General features: G+C 45.2%; 13 non-coding genes across 13 annotated transcripts; all 13 read right to left on the reverse strand.

The window, feature by feature from the left end:
* Nucleotides 1-835: 835 nt before the first annotated feature.
* On the reverse strand, nucleotides 836-1,026 carry LOC141209046 (U2 spliceosomal RNA). Its single transcript, XR_012279254.1, has one exon. It is a non-coding gene; the product is annotated as a U2 spliceosomal RNA (small nuclear RNA).
* A 1,120-nt stretch (nucleotides 1,027-2,146) lies between these two features.
* LOC141210313 (U2 spliceosomal RNA) lies at nucleotides 2,147-2,337 on the reverse strand. The gene has a single exon (XR_012280485.1). It is a non-coding gene; the product is annotated as a U2 spliceosomal RNA (small nuclear RNA).
* A 1,121-nt stretch (nucleotides 2,338-3,458) lies between these two features.
* Nucleotides 3,459-3,649, reverse strand: LOC141209047 (U2 spliceosomal RNA). The gene has a single exon (XR_012279255.1). It is a non-coding gene; the product is annotated as a U2 spliceosomal RNA (small nuclear RNA).
* Nucleotides 3,650-4,769: 1,120 nt separating this feature from the next.
* On the reverse strand, nucleotides 4,770-4,960 carry LOC141209048 (U2 spliceosomal RNA). Its single transcript, XR_012279256.1, has one exon. It is a non-coding gene; the product is annotated as a U2 spliceosomal RNA (small nuclear RNA).
* A 1,120-nt stretch (nucleotides 4,961-6,080) lies between these two features.
* On the reverse strand, nucleotides 6,081-6,271 carry LOC141209981 (U2 spliceosomal RNA). The gene has a single exon (XR_012280165.1). It is a non-coding gene; the product is annotated as a U2 spliceosomal RNA (small nuclear RNA).
* Nucleotides 6,272-7,396: 1,125 nt separating this feature from the next.
* Nucleotides 7,397-7,587, reverse strand: LOC141209049 (U2 spliceosomal RNA). Its single transcript, XR_012279257.1, has one exon. It is a non-coding gene; the product is annotated as a U2 spliceosomal RNA (small nuclear RNA).
* Nucleotides 7,588-8,707: 1,120 nt separating this feature from the next.
* On the reverse strand, nucleotides 8,708-8,898 carry LOC141209982 (U2 spliceosomal RNA). Its single transcript, XR_012280166.1, has one exon. It is a non-coding gene; the product is annotated as a U2 spliceosomal RNA (small nuclear RNA).
* Nucleotides 8,899-10,019: 1,121 nt separating this feature from the next.
* Nucleotides 10,020-10,210, reverse strand: LOC141209050 (U2 spliceosomal RNA). Its single transcript, XR_012279258.1, has one exon. It is a non-coding gene; the product is annotated as a U2 spliceosomal RNA (small nuclear RNA).
* A 1,121-nt stretch (nucleotides 10,211-11,331) lies between these two features.
* On the reverse strand, nucleotides 11,332-11,522 carry LOC141210360 (U2 spliceosomal RNA). Its single transcript, XR_012280532.1, has one exon. It is a non-coding gene; the product is annotated as a U2 spliceosomal RNA (small nuclear RNA).
* A 1,122-nt stretch (nucleotides 11,523-12,644) lies between these two features.
* LOC141210977 (U2 spliceosomal RNA) lies at nucleotides 12,645-12,835 on the reverse strand. The gene has a single exon (XR_012280966.1). It is a non-coding gene; the product is annotated as a U2 spliceosomal RNA (small nuclear RNA).
* A 1,121-nt stretch (nucleotides 12,836-13,956) lies between these two features.
* LOC141209052 (U2 spliceosomal RNA) lies at nucleotides 13,957-14,147 on the reverse strand. Its single transcript, XR_012279260.1, has one exon. It is a non-coding gene; the product is annotated as a U2 spliceosomal RNA (small nuclear RNA).
* Nucleotides 14,148-15,268: 1,121 nt separating this feature from the next.
* Nucleotides 15,269-15,459, reverse strand: LOC141209949 (U2 spliceosomal RNA). Its single transcript, XR_012280134.1, has one exon. It is a non-coding gene; the product is annotated as a U2 spliceosomal RNA (small nuclear RNA).
* A 1,119-nt stretch (nucleotides 15,460-16,578) lies between these two features.
* LOC141209835 (U2 spliceosomal RNA) lies at nucleotides 16,579-16,769 on the reverse strand. The gene has a single exon (XR_012280025.1). It is a non-coding gene; the product is annotated as a U2 spliceosomal RNA (small nuclear RNA).
* Between the last annotated feature and the right edge of the window lie 733 nt (nucleotides 16,770-17,502).

Here is a 17,502-nt window from a genome sequence, read left to right on the forward strand (position 1 = left end):
TCTACCCTTAGCAGGAGGGTTGCTGATTAATTACCTCTCCTGCTGCTGCTGCTGCTGGCTGTCCAGCAGCAGACTGAAGGTGGCTGCTGCTGTGCGCAGGTATATAAAGGCTCAGAGCCTATTATGACACGCGCAGCCAGCGTTCCATTGCCACATTCCGTCTACTGCAGGCGGGATACCTGGATGGCTGAATGTCACTGAGAAGCTCACAGAGACCGCCATAAGCAACAGTTTAAAAGAATGCCACAGACTAATCAACCAAACTTTTTGGGTTGGTTTCTCTTTTATAGTCTGCAGGCATTAAATGAAAGAAGTCAGTGTTCCAGCAGAGGGAGACAACGTTTCAGAAAAGGCATTGTAGCAAACCAAAAAAGAAATTTTAAGTGCAGCAGAGTAACCAGCTCACATACCTGTTAGCTCAGGTGAGTTTAAAAGGCTGCTGTTGATAACAAGGGCATTTGCTAAATAGATGGTGTGTGTGCAACAATATACTGAAAGGTCAATTATATTGTGCAGCTTATCTCACCACCTGTAGTTATTTAGGTGAAAGCTCCAAAATGCTTGCCTAATATGTCTGTTTATCCAAAAGGAAGTATAGAGGGAGAGCTAGATAGATAGCATTGCATTACATTACATTACATGGCAATGCAATGCACAGTTGCTGAAGTTGAACCAAAATGAGCTTGTCATCTGGCTTCTGCAACTTTTAACATGAAAAATCCAATGAGGAGAAGAAAAGCAAAGCCAAAGAGTCCATCCCAAAATCCGACAAACAAGCAAAATGAACAAAAAGCATTGAATTCAATTCTTTCTGATTTTAGAAACTGCATTAAAGAAGGGGTGCACCGGTCCTGGAGATACTGCAATACCAGGTCAATGCGTGGAGTGGACAGAGCAAGCTCTTTTTCCATCTCCCTGTTCTAAAAATCCATTTAATATATGGTCCCCAGATAGGGGACGTATCAGATATTAAACTGATAAGAACAGATACTACACTTGATCTTAGCCAAAAGGCCGAGAAGCGATAACCAGAATTGGTTTCCGACTACGGTGCCACCCAAGGATTCTGAAAAGTCCATTTGTGGAGATGGCCACCTGGACTCCCGTTAAGAAGACATGCTGTCAACCTCTAGATCCCTCACATGCCTGCACTTTTCGGCTTGCTGCTGCTGCAATCCACGCGTTTTAGATCTGCATAACTCCACCTCTTTTAGCACAGTACCCTCAACCCCCGGCTCTTCCCACCCGCCTTAACACCGTTGGAAGGGAGGAGAACCAATTAAGGCGGGGGGGGGGTGGAACGAGCAGCTGTCTACCCTTAGCAGGAGGGTTGCTGATTAATTACCTCTCCTGCTGCTGCTGCTGCTGGCTGTCCAGCAGCAGACTGAAGGTGGCTGCTGCTGTGCGCAGGTATATAAAGGCTCAGAGCCTATTATGACACGCGCAGCCAGCGTTCCATTGCCACATTCCGTCTACTGCAGGCGGGATACCTGGATGGCTGAATGTCACTGAGAAGCTCACAGAGACCGCCATAAGCAACAGTTTAAAAGAATGCCACAGACTAATCAACCAAACTTTTTGGGTTGGTTTCTCTTTTATAGTCTGCAGGCATTAAATGAAAGAAGTCAGTGTTCCAGCAGAGGGAGACAACGTTTCAGAAAAGGCATTGTAGCAAACCAAAAAAGAAATTTTAAGCGCAGCAGAGTAACCAGCTCACATACCTGTTAGCTCAGGTGAGTTTAAAAGGCTGCTGTTGATAACAAGGGCATTTGCTAAATAGATGGTGTGTGTGCAACAATATACTGAAAGGTCAATTATATTGTGCAGCTTATCTCACCACCTGTAGTTATTTAGGTGAAAGCTCCAAAATGCTTGCCTAATATGTCTGTTTATCCAAAAGGAAGTATAGAGGGAGAGCTAGATAGATAGCATTGCATTACATTACATTACATGGCAATGCAATGCACAGTTGCTGAAGTTGAACCAAAATGAGCTTGTCATCTGGCTTCTGCAACTTTTAACATGAAAAATCCAATGAGGAGAAGAAAAGCAAAGCCAAAGAGTCCATCCCAAAATCCGACAAACAAGCAAAATGAACAAAAAGCATTGAATTCAATTCTTTCTGATTTTAGAAACTGCATTAAAGAAGGGGTGCAGCGGTCCTGGAGATACTGCAATACCAGGTCAATGCGTGGAGTGGACAGAGCAAGCTCTTTTTCCATCTCCCTGTTCTAAAAATCCATTTAATATATGGTCCCCAGATAGGGGACGTATCAGATATTAAACTGATAAGAACAGATACTACACTTGATCTTAGCCAAAAGGCCGAGAAGCGATAACCAGAATTGGTTTCCGACTACGGTGCCACCCAAGGATTCTGAAAAGTCCATTTGTGGAGATGGCCACCTGGACTCCCGTTAAGAAGACATGCTGTCAACCTCTAGATCCCTCACATGCCTGCACTTTTCGGCTTGCTGCTGCTGCAATCCACGCGTTTTAGATCTGCATAACTCCACCTCTTTTAGCACAGTACCCTTACCCCCGGCTGTTCCCACCCGCCTCAACACCGTTGGAAGGGAGGAGAACCAATTAAGGCGGGGGGGGGGGGTGGAACGAGCAGCTGTCTACCCTTAGCAGGAGGGTTGCTGATTAATTAGCTCTCCTGCTGCTGCTGCTGCTGGCTGTCCAGCAGCAGACTGAAGGTGGCTGCTGCTGTGCGCAGGTATATAAAGGCTCAGAGCCTATTATGACACGCGCAGCCAGCGTTCCATTGCCACATTCCGTCTACTGCAGGCGGGATACCTGGATGGCTGAATGTCACTGAGAAGCTCACAGAGACCGCCATAAGCAACAGTTTAAAAGAATGCCACAGACTAATCAACCAAACTTTTTGGGTTGGTTTCTCTTTTATAGTCTGCAGGCATTAAATGAAAGAAGTCAGTGTTCCAGCAGAGGGAGACAACGTTTCAGAAAAGGCATTGTAGCAAACCAAAAAAGAAATTTTAAGCGCAGCAGAGTAACCAGCTCACATACCTGTTAGCTCAGGTGAGTTTAAAAGGCTGCTGTTGATAACAAGGGCATTTGCTAAATAGATGGTGTGTGTGCAACAATATACTGAAAGGTCAATTATATTGTGCAGCTTATCTCACCACCTGTAGTTATTTAGGTGAAAGCTCCAAAATGCTTGCCTAATATGTCTGTTTATCCAAAAGGAAGTATAGAGGGAGAGCTAGATAGATAGCATTGCATTACATTACATTACATGGCAATGCAATGCACAGTTGCTGAAGTTGAACCAAAATGAGCTTGTCATCTGGCTTCTGCAACTTTTAACATGAAAAATCCAATGAGGAGAAGAAAAGCAAAGCCAAAGAGTCCATCCCAAAATCCGACAAACAAGCAAAATGAACAAAAAGCATTGAATTCAATTCTTTCTGATTTTAGAAACTGCATTAAAGAAGGGGTGCACCGGTCCTGGAGATACTGCAATACCAGGTCAATGCGTGGAGTGGACAGAGCAAGCTCTTTTTCCATCTCCCTGTTCTAAAAATCCATTTAATATATGGTCCCCAGATAGGGGACGTATCAGATATTAAACTGATAAGAACAGATACTACACTTGATCTTAGCCAAAAGGCCGAGAAGCGATAACCAGAATTGGTTTCCGACTACGGTGCCACCCGAGGATTCTGAAAAGTCCATTTGTGGAGATGGCCACCTGGTCTCCCGTTAAGAAGACATGCTGTCAACCTCTAGATCCCTCACATGCCTGCACTTTTCGGCTTGCTGCTGCTGCAATCCACGCGTTTTAGATCTGCATAACTCCACCTCTTTTAGCACAGTACCCTCAACCCCCGGCTGTTCCCACCCGCCTCAACACCGTTGGAAGGGAGGAGAACCAATTAAGGCGGGGGGGGGGTGGAACGAGCAGCTGTCTACCCTTAGCAGGAGGGTTGCTGATTAATTACCTCTCCTGCTGCTGCTGCTGCTGGCTGTCCAGCAGCAGACTGAAGGTGGCTGCTGCTGTGCGCAGGTATATAAAGGCTCAGAGCCTATTATGACACGCGCAGCCAGCGTTCCATTGCCACATTCCGTCTACTGCAGGCGGGATACCTGGATGGCTGAATGTCACTGAGAAGCTCACAGAGACCGCCATAAGCAACAGTTTAAAAGAATGCCACAGACTAATCAACCAAACTTTTTGGGTTGGTTTCTCTTTTATAGTCTGCAGGCATTAAGTGAAAGAAGTCAGTGTTCCAGCAGAGGGAGACAACGTTTCAGAAAAGGCATTGTAGCAAACCAAAAAAGAAATTTTAAGCGCAGCAGAGTAACCAGCTCACATACCTGTTAGCTCAGGTGAGTTTAAAAGGCTGCTGTTGATAACAAGGGCATTTGCTAAATAGATGGTGTGTGTGCAACAATATACTGAAAGGTCAATTATATTTTGCAGCTTATCTCACCACCTGTAGTTATTTAGGTGAAAGCTCCAAAATGCTTGCCTAATATGTCTGTTTATCCAAAAGGAAGTATAGAGGGAGAGCTAGATAGATAGCATTGCATTACATTACATTACATGGCAATGCAATGCACAGTTGCTGAAGTTGAACCAAAATGAGCTTGTCATCTGGCTTCTGCAACTTTTAACATGAAAAATCCAATGAGGAGAAGAAAAGCAAAGCCAAAGAGTCCATCCCAAAATCCGACAAACAAGCAAAATGAACAAAAAGCATTTAATTCAATTCTTTCTGATTTTAGAAACTGCATTAAAGAAGGGGTGCACCGGTCCTGGAGATACTGCAATACCAGGTCAATGCGTGGAGTGGACAGAGCAAGCTCTTTTTCCATCTCCCTGTTCTAAAAATCCATTTAATATATGGTCCCCAGATAGGGGACGTATCAGATATTAAACTGATAAGAACAGATACTACACTTGATCTTAGCCAAAAGGCCGAGAAGCGATAACCAGAATTGGTTTCCGACTACGGTGCCACCCAAGGATTCTGAAAAGTCCATTTGTGGAGATGGCCACCTGGACTCCCGTTAAGAAGACATGCTGTCAACCTCTAGATCCCTCACATGCCTGCACTTTTCGGCTTGCTGCTGCTGCAATCCACGCGTTTTAGATCTGCATAACTCCACCTCTTTTAGCACAGTACCCTCAACCCCCGGCTGTTCCCACCCGCCTCAACACCGTTGGAAGGGAGGAGAACCAATTAAGGCGGGGGGGGGGTGGAACGAGCAGCTGTCTACCCTTCGCAGGAGGGTTGCTGATTAATTAGCTCTCCTGCTGCTGCTGCTGCTGGCTGTCCAGCAGCAGACTGAAGGTGGCTGCTGCTGTGCGCAGGTATATAAAGGCTCAGAGCCTATTATGACACGCGCAGCCAGCGTTCCATTGCCACATTCCGTCTACTGCAGGCGGGATACCTGGATGGCTGAATGTCACTGAGAAGCTCACAGAGACCGCCATAAGCAACAGTTTAAAAGAATGCCACAGACTAATCAACCAAACTTTTTGGGTTGGTTTCTCTTTTATAGTCTGCAGGCATTAAATGAAAGAAGTCAGTGTTCCAGCAGAGGGAGACAACGTTTCAGAAAAGGCATTGTAGCAAACCAAAAAAGAAATTTTAAGCGCAGCAGAGTAACCAGCTCACATACCTGTTAGCTCAGGTGAGTTTAAAAGGCTGCTGTTGATAACAAGGGCATTTGCTAAATAGATGGTGTGTGTGCAACAATATACTGAAAGGTCAATTATATTGTGCAGCTTATCTCACCACCTGTAGTTATTTAGGTGAAAGCTCCAAAATGCTTGCCTAATATGTCTGTTTATCCAAAAGGAAGTATAGAGGGAGAGCTAGATAGATAGCATTGCATTACATTACATTACATGGCAATGCAATGCACAGTTGCTGAAGTTGAACCAAAATGAGCTTGTCATCTGGCTTCTGCAACTTTTAACATGAAAAATCCAATGAGGAGAAGAAAAGCAAAGCCAAAGAGTCCATCCCAAAATCCGACAAACAAGCAAAATGAACAAAAAGCATTGAATTCAATTCTTTCTGATTTTAGAAACTGCATTAAAGAAGGGGTGCACCGGTCCTGGAGATACTGCAATACCAGGTCAATGCGTGGAGTGGACAGAGCAAGCTCTTTTTCCATCTCCCTGTTCTAAAAATCCATTTAATATATGGTCCCCAGATAGGGGACGTATCAGATATCAAACTGATAAGAACAGATACTACACTTGATCTTAGCCAAAAGGCCGAGAAGCGATAACCAGAATTGGTTTCCGACTACGGTGCCACCCAAGGATTCTGAAAAGTCCATTTGTGGAGATGGCCACCTGGACTCCCGTTAAGAAGACATGCTGTCAACCTCTAGATCCCTCACATGCCTGCACTTTTCGGCTTGCTGCTGCTGCAATCCACGCGTTTTAGATCTGCATAACTCCACCTCTTTTAGCACAGTACCCTCAACCCCCGGCTGTTCCCACCCGCCTCAACACCGTTGGAAGGGAGGAGAACCAATTAAGGCGGGGGGGGGGGGTGGAAGGAGCAGCTGTCTACCCTTAGCAGGAGGGTTGCTGATTAATTACCTCTCCTGCTGCTGCTGCTGCTGCTGGCTGTCCAGCAGCAGACTGAAGGTGGCTGCTGCTGTGCGCAGGTATATAAAGGCTCAGAGCCTATTATGACACGCGCAGCCAGCGTTCCATTGCCACATTCCGTCTACTGCAGGCGGGATACCTGGATGGCTGAATGTCACTGAGAAGCTCACAGAGACCGCCATAAGCAACAGTTTAAAAGAATGCCACAGACTAATCAACCAAACTTTTTGGGTTGGTTTCTCTTTTATAGTCTGCAGGCATTAAATGAAAGAAGTCAGTGTTCCAGCAGAGGGAGACAACGTTTCAGAAAAGGCATTGTAGCAAACCAAAAAAGAAATTTTAAGCGCAGCAGAGTAACCAGCTCACATACCTGTTAGCTCAGGTGAGTTTAAAAGGCTGCTGTTGATAACAAGGGCATTTGCTAAATAGATGGTGTGTGTGCAACAATATACTGAAAGGTCAATTATATTGTGCAGCTTATCTCACCACCTGTAGTTATTTAGGTGAAAGCTCCAAAATGCTTGCCTAATATGTCTGTTTATCCAGAAGGAAGCATAGAGGGAGAGCTAGATAGATAGCATTGCATTACATTACATTACATGGCAATGCAATGCACAGTTGCTGAAGTTGAACCAAAATGAGCTTGTCATCTGGCTTCTGCAACTTTTAACATGAAAAATCCAATGAGGAGAAGAAAAGCAAAGCCAAAGAGTCCATCCCAAAATCCGACAAACAAGCAAAATGAACAAAAAGCATTGAATTCAATTCTTTCTGATTTTAGAAACTGCATTAAAGAAGGGGTGCACCGGTCCTGGAGATACTGCAATACCAGGTCAATGCGTGGAGTGGACAGAGCAAGCTCTTTTTCCATCTCCCTGTTCTAAAAATCCATTTAATATATGGTCCCCAGATAGGGGACGTATCAGATATTAAACTGATAAGAACAGATACTACACTTGATCTTAGCCAAAAGGCCGAGAAGCGATAACCAGAATTGGTTTCCGACTACGGTGCCACCCGAGGATTCTGAAAAGTCCATTTGTGGAGATGGCCACCTGGTCTCCCGTTAAGAAGACATGCTGTCAACCTCTAGATCCCTCACATGCCTGCACTTTTCGGCTTGCTGCTGCTGCAATCCACGCGTTTTAGATCTGCATAACTCCACCTCTTTTAGCACAGTACCCTCAACCCCCGGCTGTTCCCACCCGCCTCAACACCGTTGGAAGGGAGGAGAACCAATTAAGGCGGGGGGGGGGTGGAACGAGCAGCTGTCTACCCTTAGCAGGAGGGTTGCTGATTAATTACCTCTCCTGCTGCTGCTGCTGCTGGCTGTCCAGCAGCAGACTGAAGGTGGCTGCTGCTGTGCGCAGGTATATAAAGGCTCAGAGCCTATTATGACACGCGCAGCCAGCGTTCCATTGCCACATTCCGTCTACTGCAGGCGGGATACCTGGATGGCTGAATGTCACTGAGAAGCTCACAGAGACCGCCATAAGCAACAGTTTAAAAGAATGCCACAGACTAATCAACCAAACTTTTTGGGTTGGTTTCTCTTTTATAGTCTGCAGGCATTAAGTGAAAGAAGTCAGTGTTCCAGCAGAGGGAGACAACGTTTCAGAAAAGGCATTGTAGCAAACCAAAAAAGAAATTTTAAGCGCAGCAGAGTAACCAGCTCACATACCTGTTAGCTCAGGTGAGTTTAAAAGGCTGCTGTTGATAACAAGGGCATTTGCTAAATAGATGGTGTGTGTGCAACAATATACTGAAAGGTCAATTATATTGTGCAGCTTATCTCACCACCTGTAGTTATTTAGGTGAAAGCTCCAAAATGCTTGCCTAATATGTCTGTTTATCCAAAAGGAAGTATAGAGGGAGAGCTAGATAGATAGCATTGCATTACATTACATTACATGGCAATGCAATGCACAGTTGCTGAAGTTGAACCAAAATGAGCTTGTCATCTGGCTTCTGCAACTTTTAACATGAAAAATCCAATGAGGAGAAGAAAAGCAAAGCCAAAGAGTCCATCCCAAAATCCGACAAACAAGCAAAATGAACAAAAAGCATTGAATTCAATTCTTTCTGATTTTAGAAACTGCATTAAAGAAGGGGTGCACCGGTCCTGGAGATACTGCAATACCAGGTCAATGCGTGGAGTGGACAGAGCAAGCTCTTTTTCCATCTCCCTGTTCTAAAAATCCATTTAATATATGGTCCCCAGATAGGGGACGTATCAGATATCAAACTGATAAGAACAGATACTACACTTGATCTTAGCCAAAAGGCCGAGAAGCGATAACCAGAATTGGTTTCCGACTACGGTGCCACCCAAGGATTCTGAAAAGTCCATTTGTGGAGATGGCCACCTGGACTCCCGTTAAGAAGACATGCTGTCAACCTCTAGATCCCTCACATGCCTGCACTTTTCGGCTTGCTGCTGCTGCAATCCACGCGTTTTAGATCTGCATAACTCCACCTCTTTTAGCACAGTACCCTCAACCCCCGGCTGTTCCCACCCGCCTCAACACCGTTGGAAGGGAGGAGAACCAATTAAGGCGGGGGGGGGGGTGGAAGGAGCAGCTGTCTACCCTTAGCAGGAGGGTTGCTGATTAATTACCTCTCCTGCTGCTGCTGCTGCTGGCTGTCCAGCAGCAGACTGAAGGTGGCTGCTGCTGTGCGCAGGTATATAAAGGCTCAGAGCCTATTATGACACACGCAGCCAGCGTTCCATTGCCACATTCCGTCTACTGCAGGCGGGATACCTGGATGGCTGAATGTCACTGAGAAGCTCACAGAGACCGCCATAAGCAACAGTTTAAAAGAATGCCACAGACTAATCAACCAAACTTTTTGGGTTGGTTTCTCTTTTATAGTCTGCAGGCATTAAATGAAAGAAGTCAGTGTTCCAGCAGAGGGAGACAACGTTTCAGAAAAGGCATTGTAGCAAACCAAAAAAGAAATTTTAAGCGCAGCAGAGTAACCAGCTCACATACCTGTTAGCTCAGGTGAGTTTAAAAGGCTGCTGTTGATAACAAGGGCATTTGCTAAATAGATGGTGTGTGTGCAACAATATACTGAAAGGTCAATTATATTGTGCAGCTTATCTCACCACCTGTAGTTATTTAGGTGAAAGCTCCAAAATGCTTGCCTAATATGTCTGTTTATCCAAAAGGAAGCATAGAGGGAGAGCTAGATAGATAGCATTGCATTACATTACATTACATGGCAATGCAATGCACAGTTGCTGAAGTTGAACCAAAATGAGCTTGTCATCTGGCTTCTGCAACTTTTAACATGAAAAATCCAATGAGGAGAAGAAAAGCAAAGCCAAAGAGTCCATCCCAAAATCCGACAAACAAGCAAAATGAACAAAAAGCATTGAATTCAATTCTTTCTGATTTTAGAAACTGCATTAAAGAAGGGGTGCACCGGTCCTGGAGATACTGCAATACCAGGTCAATGCGTGGAGTGGACAGAGCAAGCTCTTTTTCCATCTCCCTGTTCTAAAAATCCATTTAATATATGGTCCCCAGATAGGGGACGTATCAGATATTAAACTGATAAGAACAGATACTACACTTGATCTTAGCCAAAAGGCCGAGAAGCGATAACCAGAATTGGTTTCCGACTACGGTGCCACCCAAGGATTCTGAAAAGTCCATTTGTGGAGATGGCCACCTGGACTCCCGTTAAGAAGACATGCTGTCAACCTCTAGATCCCTCACATGCCTGCACTTTTCGGCTTGCTGCTGCTGCAATCCACGCGTTTTAGATCTGCATAACTCCACCTCTTTTAGCACAGTACCCTCAACCCCCGGCTGTTCCCACCCGCCTCAACACCGTTGGAAGGGAGGAGAACCAATTAAGGCGGGGGAGGGGGTGGAACGAGCAGCTGTCTACCCTTAGCAGGAGGGTTGCTGATTAATTACCTCTCCTGCTGCTGCTGCTGCTGGCTGTCCAGCAGCAGACTGAAGGTGGCTGCTGCTGTGCGCAGGTATATAAAGGCTCAGAGCCTATTATGACACGCGCAGCCAGCGTTCCATTGCCACATTCCATCTACTGCAGGCGGGATACCTGGATGGCTGAATGTCACTGAGAAGCTCACAGAGACCGCCATAAGCAACAGTTTAAAAGAATGCCACAGACTAATCAACCAAACTTTTTGGGTTGGTTTCTCTTTTATAGTCTGCAGGCATTAAATGAAAGAAGTCAGTGTTCCAGCAGAGGGAGACAACGTTTCAGAAAAGGCATTGTAGCAAACCAAAAAAGAAATTTTAAGCGCAGCAGAGTAACCAGCTCACATACCTGTTAGCTCAGGTGAGTTTAAAAGGCTGCTGTTGATAACAAGGGCATTTGCTAAATAGATGGTGTGTGTGCAACAATATACTGAAAGGTCAATTATATTGTGCAGCTTATCTCACCACCTGTAGTTATTTAGGTGAAAGCTCCAAAATGCTTGCCTAATATGTCTGTTTATCCAAAAGGAAGTATAGAGGGAGAGCTAGATAGATAGCATTGCATTACATTACATTACATGGCAATGCAATGCACAGTTGCTGAAGTTGAACCAAAATGAGCTTGTCATCTGGCTTCTGCAACTTTTAACATGAAAAATCCAATGAGGAGAAGAAAAGCAAAGCCAAAGAGTCCATCCCAAAATCCGACAAACAAGCAAAATGAACAAAAAGCATTGAATTCAATTCTTTCTGATTTTAGAAACTGCATTAAAGAAGGGGTGCACCGGTCCTGGAGATACTGCAATACCAGGTCAATGCGTGGAGTGGACAGAGCAAGTTCTTTTTCCATCTCCCTGTTCTAAAAATCCATTTAATATATGGTCCCCAGATAGGGGACGTATCAGATATTAAACTGATAAGAACAGATACTACACTTGATCTTAGCCAAAAGGCCGAGAAGCGATAACCAGAATTGGTTTCCGACTACGGTGCCACCCAAGGATTCTGAAAAGTCCATTTGTGGAGATGGCCACCTGGACTCCCGTTAAGAAGACATGCTGTCAACCTCTAGATCCCTCACATGCCTGCACTTTTCGGCTTGCTGCTGCTGCAATCCACGCGTTTTAGATCTGCATAACTCCACCTCTTTTAGCACAGTACCCTCAACCCCCGGCTGTTCCCACCCGCCTCAACACCGTTGGAAGGGAGGAGAACCAATTAAGGCGGGGGGGGGGGGTGGAACGAGCAGCTGTCTACCCTTAGCAGGAGGGTTGCTGATTAATTACCTCTCCTGCTGCTGCTGCTGCTGGCTGTCCAGCAGCAGACTGAAGGTGGCTGCTGCTGTGCGCAGGTATATAAAGGCTCAGAGCCTATTATGACACACGAGGCCAGCGTTCCATTGCCACATTCCGTCTACTGCAGGCGGGATACCTGGATGGCTGAATGTCACTGAGAAGCTCACAGAGACCGCCATAAGCAACAGTTTAAAAGAATGCCACAGACTAATCAACCAAACTTTTTGGGTTGGTTTCTCTTTTATAGTCTGCAGGCATTAAATGAAAGAAGTCAGTGTTCCAGCAGAGGGAGACAACGTTTCAGAAAAGGCATTGTAGCAAACCAAAAAAGAAATTTTAAGCGCAGCAGAGTAACCAGCTCACATACCTGTTAGCTCAGGTGAGTTTAAAAGGCTGCTGTTGATAACAAGGGCATTTGCTAAATAGATGGTGTGTGTGCAACAATATACTGAAAGGTCAATTATATTGTGCAGCTTATCTCACCACCTGTAGTTATTTAGGTGAAAGCTCCAAAATGCTTGCCTAATATGTCTGTTTATCCAAAAGGAAGTATAGAGGGAGAGCTAGATAGATAGCATTGCATTACATTACATTACATGGCAATGCAATGCACAGTTGCTGAAGTTGAACCAAAATGAGCTTGTCATCTGGCTTCTGCAACTTTTAACATGAAAAATCCAATGAGGAGTAGAAAAGCAAAGCCAAAGAGTCCATCCCAAAATCCGACAAACAAGCAAAATGAACAAAAAGCATTGAATTCAATTCTTTCTGATTTTAGAAACTGCATTAAAGAAGGGGTGCACCGGTCCTGGAGATACTGCAATACCAGGTCAATGCGTGGAGTGGACAGAGCAAGCTCTTTTTCCATCTCCCTGTTCTAAAAATCCATTTAATATATGGTCCCCAAATAGGGGACGTATCAGATATTAAACTGATAAGAACAGATACTACACTTGATCTTAGCCAAAAGGCCGAGAAGCGATAACCAGAATTGGTTTCCGACTACGGTGCCACCCAAGGATTCTGAAAAGTCCATTTGTGGAGATGGCCACCTGGACTCCCGTTAAGAAGACATGCTGTCAACCTCTAGATCCCTCACATGCCTGCACTTTTCGGCTTGCTGCTGCTGCAATCCACGCGTTTTAGATCTGCATAACTCCACCTCTTTTAGCACAGTACCCTCAACCCCCGGCTGTTCCCACCCGCCTCAACACCGTTGGAAGGGAGGAGAACCAATTAAGGCGGGGGGGTGGGTGGAACGAGCAGCTGTCTACCCTTAGCAGGAGGGTTGCTGATTAATTACCTCTCCTGCTGCTGCTGCTGCTGGCTGTCCAGCAGCAGACTGAAGGTGGCTGCTGCTGTGCGCAGGTATATAAAGGCTCAGAGCCTATTATGACACGCGCAGCCAGCGTTCCATTGCCACATTCCGTCTACTGCAGGCGGGATACCTGGATGGCTGAATGTCACTGAGAAGCTCACAGAGACCGCCATAAGCAACAGTTTAAAAGAATGCCACAGACTAATCAACCAAACTTTTTGGGTTGGTTTCTCTTTTATAGTCTGCAGGCATTAAATGAAAGAAGTCAGTGTTCCAGCAGAGGGAGACAACGTTTCAGAAAAGGCATTGTAGCAAACCAAAAAAGAAATTTTAAGCGCAGCAGAGTAACCAGCTCACATACCTGTTAGCTCAGGTGAGTTTAAAAGGCTGCTGTTGATAACAAGGGCATTTGCTAAATAGATGGTGTGTGTGCAACAATATACTGAAAGGTCAATTATATTGTGCAGCTTATCTCACCACCTGTAGTTATTTAGGTGAAAGCTCCAAAATGCTTGCCTAATATGTCTGTTTATCCAAAAGGAAGTATAGAGGGAGAGCTAGATAGATAGCATTGCATTACATTACATTACATGGCAATGCAATGCACAGTTTCTTAAGTTGAACCAAAATGAGCTTGTCATCTGGCTTCTGCAACTTTTAACATGAAAAATCCAATGAGGAGAAGAAAAGCAAAGCCAAAGAGTCCATCCCAAAATCCGACAAACAAGCAAAATGAACAAAAAGCATTGAATTCAATTATTTCTGATTTTAGAAACTGCATTAAAGAAGGGGTGCACCGGTCCTGGAGATACTGCAATACCAGGTCAATGCGTGGAGTGGACAGAGCAAGCTCTTTTTCCATCTCCCTGTTCTAAAAATCCATTTAATATATGGTCCCCAGATAGGGGACGTATCAGATATTAAACTGATAAGAACAGATACTACACTTGATCTTAGCCAAAAGGCCGAGAAGCGATAACCAGAATTGGTTTCCGACTACGGTGCCACCCAAGGATTCTGAAAAGTCCATTTGTGGAGATGGCCACCTGGACTCCCGTTAAGAAGACATGCTGTCAACCTCTAGATCCCTCACATGCCTGCACTTTTCGGCTTGCTGCTGCTGCAATCCACGCGTTTTAGATCTGCATAACTCCACCTCTTTTAGCACAGTACCCTCAACCCCCGGCTGTTCCCACCCGCCTCAACACCGTTGGAAGGGAGGAGAACCAATTAAGGCGGGGGGGGGGGTGGAACGAGCAGCTGTCTACCCTTAGCAGGAGGGTTGCTGATTAATTACCTCTCCTGCTGCTGCTGCTGCTGGCTGTCCAGCAGCAGACTGAAGGTGGCTGCTGCTGTGCGCAGGTATATAAAGGCTCAGAGCCTATTATGACACGCGCAGCCAGCGTTCCATTGCCACATTCCGTCTACTGCAGGCGGGATACCTGGATGGCTGAATGTCACTGAGAAGCTCACAGAGACTGCCATAAGCAACAGTTTAAAAGAATGCCACAGACTAATCAACCAAACTTTTTGGGTTGGTTTCTCTTTTATAGTCTGCAGGCATTAAATGAAAGAAGTCAGTGTTCCAGCAGAGGGAGACAACGTTTCAGAAAAGGCATTGTAGCAAACCAAAAAAGAAATTTTAAGCGCAGCAGAGTAACCAGCTCACATACCTGTTAGCTCAGGTGAGTTTAAAAGGCTGCTGTTGATAACAAGGGCATTTGCTAAATAGATGGTGTGTGTGCAACAATATACTGAAAGGTCAATTATATTGTGCAGCTTATCTCACCACCTGTAGTTATTTAGGTGAAAGCTCCAAAATGCTTGCCTAATATGTCTGTTTATCCAAAAGGAAGTATAGAGGGAGAGCTAGATAGATAGCATTGCATTACATTACATTACATGGCAATGCAATGCACAGTTGCTGAAGTTGAACCAAAATGAGCTTGTCATCTGGCTTCTGCAACTTTTAACATGAAAAATCCAATGAGGAGAAGAAAAGCAAAGCCAAAGAGTCCATCCCAAAATCCGACAAACAAGCAAAATGAACAAAAAGCATTGAATTCAATTCTTTCTGATTTTAGAAACTGCATTAAAGAAGGGGTGCACCGGTCCTGGAGATACTGCAATACCAGGTCAATGCGTGGAGTGGACAGAGCAAGCTCTTTTTCCATCTCCCTGTTCTAAAAATCCATTTAATATATGGTCCCCAGATAGGGGACGTATCAGATATTAAACTGATAAGAACAGATACTACACTTGATCTTAGCCAAAAGGCTGAGAAGCGATAACCAGAATTGGTTTCCGACTACGGTGCCACCCAAGGATTCTGAAAAGTCCATTTGTGGAGATGGCCACCTGGACTCCCGTTAAGAAGACATGCTGTCAACCTCTAGATCCCTCACATGCCTGCACTTTTCGGCTTGCTGCTGCTGCAATCCACGCGTTTTAGATCTGCATAACTCCACCTCTTTTAGCACAGTACCCTCAACCCCCGGCTGTTCCCACCCGCCTCAACACCGTTGGAAGGGAGGAGAACCAATTAAGGCGGGGGGGGGTGGAACGAGCAGCTGTCTACCCTTAGCAGGAGGGTTGCTGATTAATTACCTCTCCTGCTGCTGCTGCTGCTGGCTGTCCAGCAGCAGACTGAAGGTGGCTGCTGCTGTGCGCAGGTATATAAAGGCTCAGAGCCTATTATGACACGCGCAGCCAGCGTTCCATTGCCACATTCCGTCTACTGCAGGCGGGATACCTGGATGGCTGAATGTCACTGAGAAGCTCACAGAGACCGCCATAAGCAACAGTTTAAAAGAATGCCACAGACTAATCAACCAAACTTTTTGGGTTGGTTTCTCTTTTATAGTCTGCAGGCATTAAATGAAAGAAGTCAGTGTTCCAGCAGAGGGAGACAACGTTTCAGAAAAGGCATTGTAGCAAGCCAAAAAAGAAATTTTAAGCGCAGCAGAGTAACCAGCTCACATACCTGTTAGCTCAGGTGAGTTTAAAAGGCTGCTGTTGATAACAAGGGCATTTGCTAAATAGATGGTGTGTGTGCAACAATATACTGAAAGGTCAATTATATTGTGCAGCTTATCTCACCACCTGTAGTTATTTAGGTGAAAGCTCCAAAATGCTTGCCTAATATGTCTGTTTATCCAAAAGGAAGTATAGAGGGAGAGCTAGATAGATAGCATTGCATTACATTACATTACATGGCAATGCAATGCACAGTTGCTGAAGTTGAACCAAAATGAGCTTGTCATCTGGCTTCTGCAACTTTTAACATGAAAAATCCAATGAGGAGAAGAAAAGCAAAGCCAAAGAGTCCATCCCAAAATCCGACAAACAAGCAAAATGAACAAAAAGCATTGAATTCAATTCTTTCTGATTTTAGAAACTGCATTAAAGAAGGGGTGCACCGGTCCTGGAGATATTGCAATACCAGGTCAATGCGTGGAGTGGACAGAGCAAGCTCTTTTTCCATCTCCCTGTTCTAAAAATCCATTTAATATATGGTCCCCAGATAGGGGACGTATCAGATATTAAACTGATAAGAACAGATACTACACTTGATCTTAGCCAAAAGGCCGAGAAGCGATAACCAGAATTGGTTTCCGACTACGGTGCCACCCAAGGATTCTGAAAAGTCCATTTGTGGAGATGGCCACCTGGACTCCCGTTAAGAAGACATGCTGTCAACCTCTAGATCCCTCACATGCCTGCACTTTTCGGCTTGCTGCTGCTGCAATCCACGCGTTTTAGATCTGCATAACTCCACCTCTTTTAGCACAGTACCCTCAACCCCCGGCTGTTCCCACCCGCCTCAACACCGTTGGAAGGGAGGAGAACCAATTAAGGCGGGGGGGGGGGGTGGAAGGAGCAGCTGTCTACCCTTAGCAGGAGGGTTGCTGATTAATTACCTCTCCTGCTGCTGCTGCTGCTGGCTGTCCAGCAGCAGACTGAAGGTGGCTGCTGCTGTGCGCAGGTATATAAAGGCTCAGAGCCTATTATGACACGCGCAGCCAGCGTTCCATTGCCACATTCCGTCTACTGCAGGCGGGATACCTGGATGGCTGAATGTCACTGAGAAGCTCACAGAGACCGCCATAAGCAACAGTTTAAAAGAATGCCACAGACTAATCAACCAAACTTTTTGGGTTGGTTTCTCTTTTATAGTCTGCAGGCATTAAATGAAAGAAGTCAGTGTTCCAGCAGAGGGAGACAACGTTTCAGAAAAGGCATTGTAGCAAACCAAAAAAGAAATTTTAAGCGCAGCAGAGTAACCAGCTCACATACCTGTTAGCTCAGGTGAGTTTAAAAGGCTGCTGTTGA

This window comes from Phyllobates terribilis, unplaced genomic scaffold (genome assembly GCF_046119375.1).
Source record: "Phyllobates terribilis strain yellow unplaced genomic scaffold, ASM4611937v1 Scaffold_169__1_contigs__length_4117513, whole genome shotgun sequence".
NCBI lineage: Eukaryota > Metazoa > Chordata > Amphibia > Anura > Dendrobatidae > Phyllobates > Phyllobates terribilis.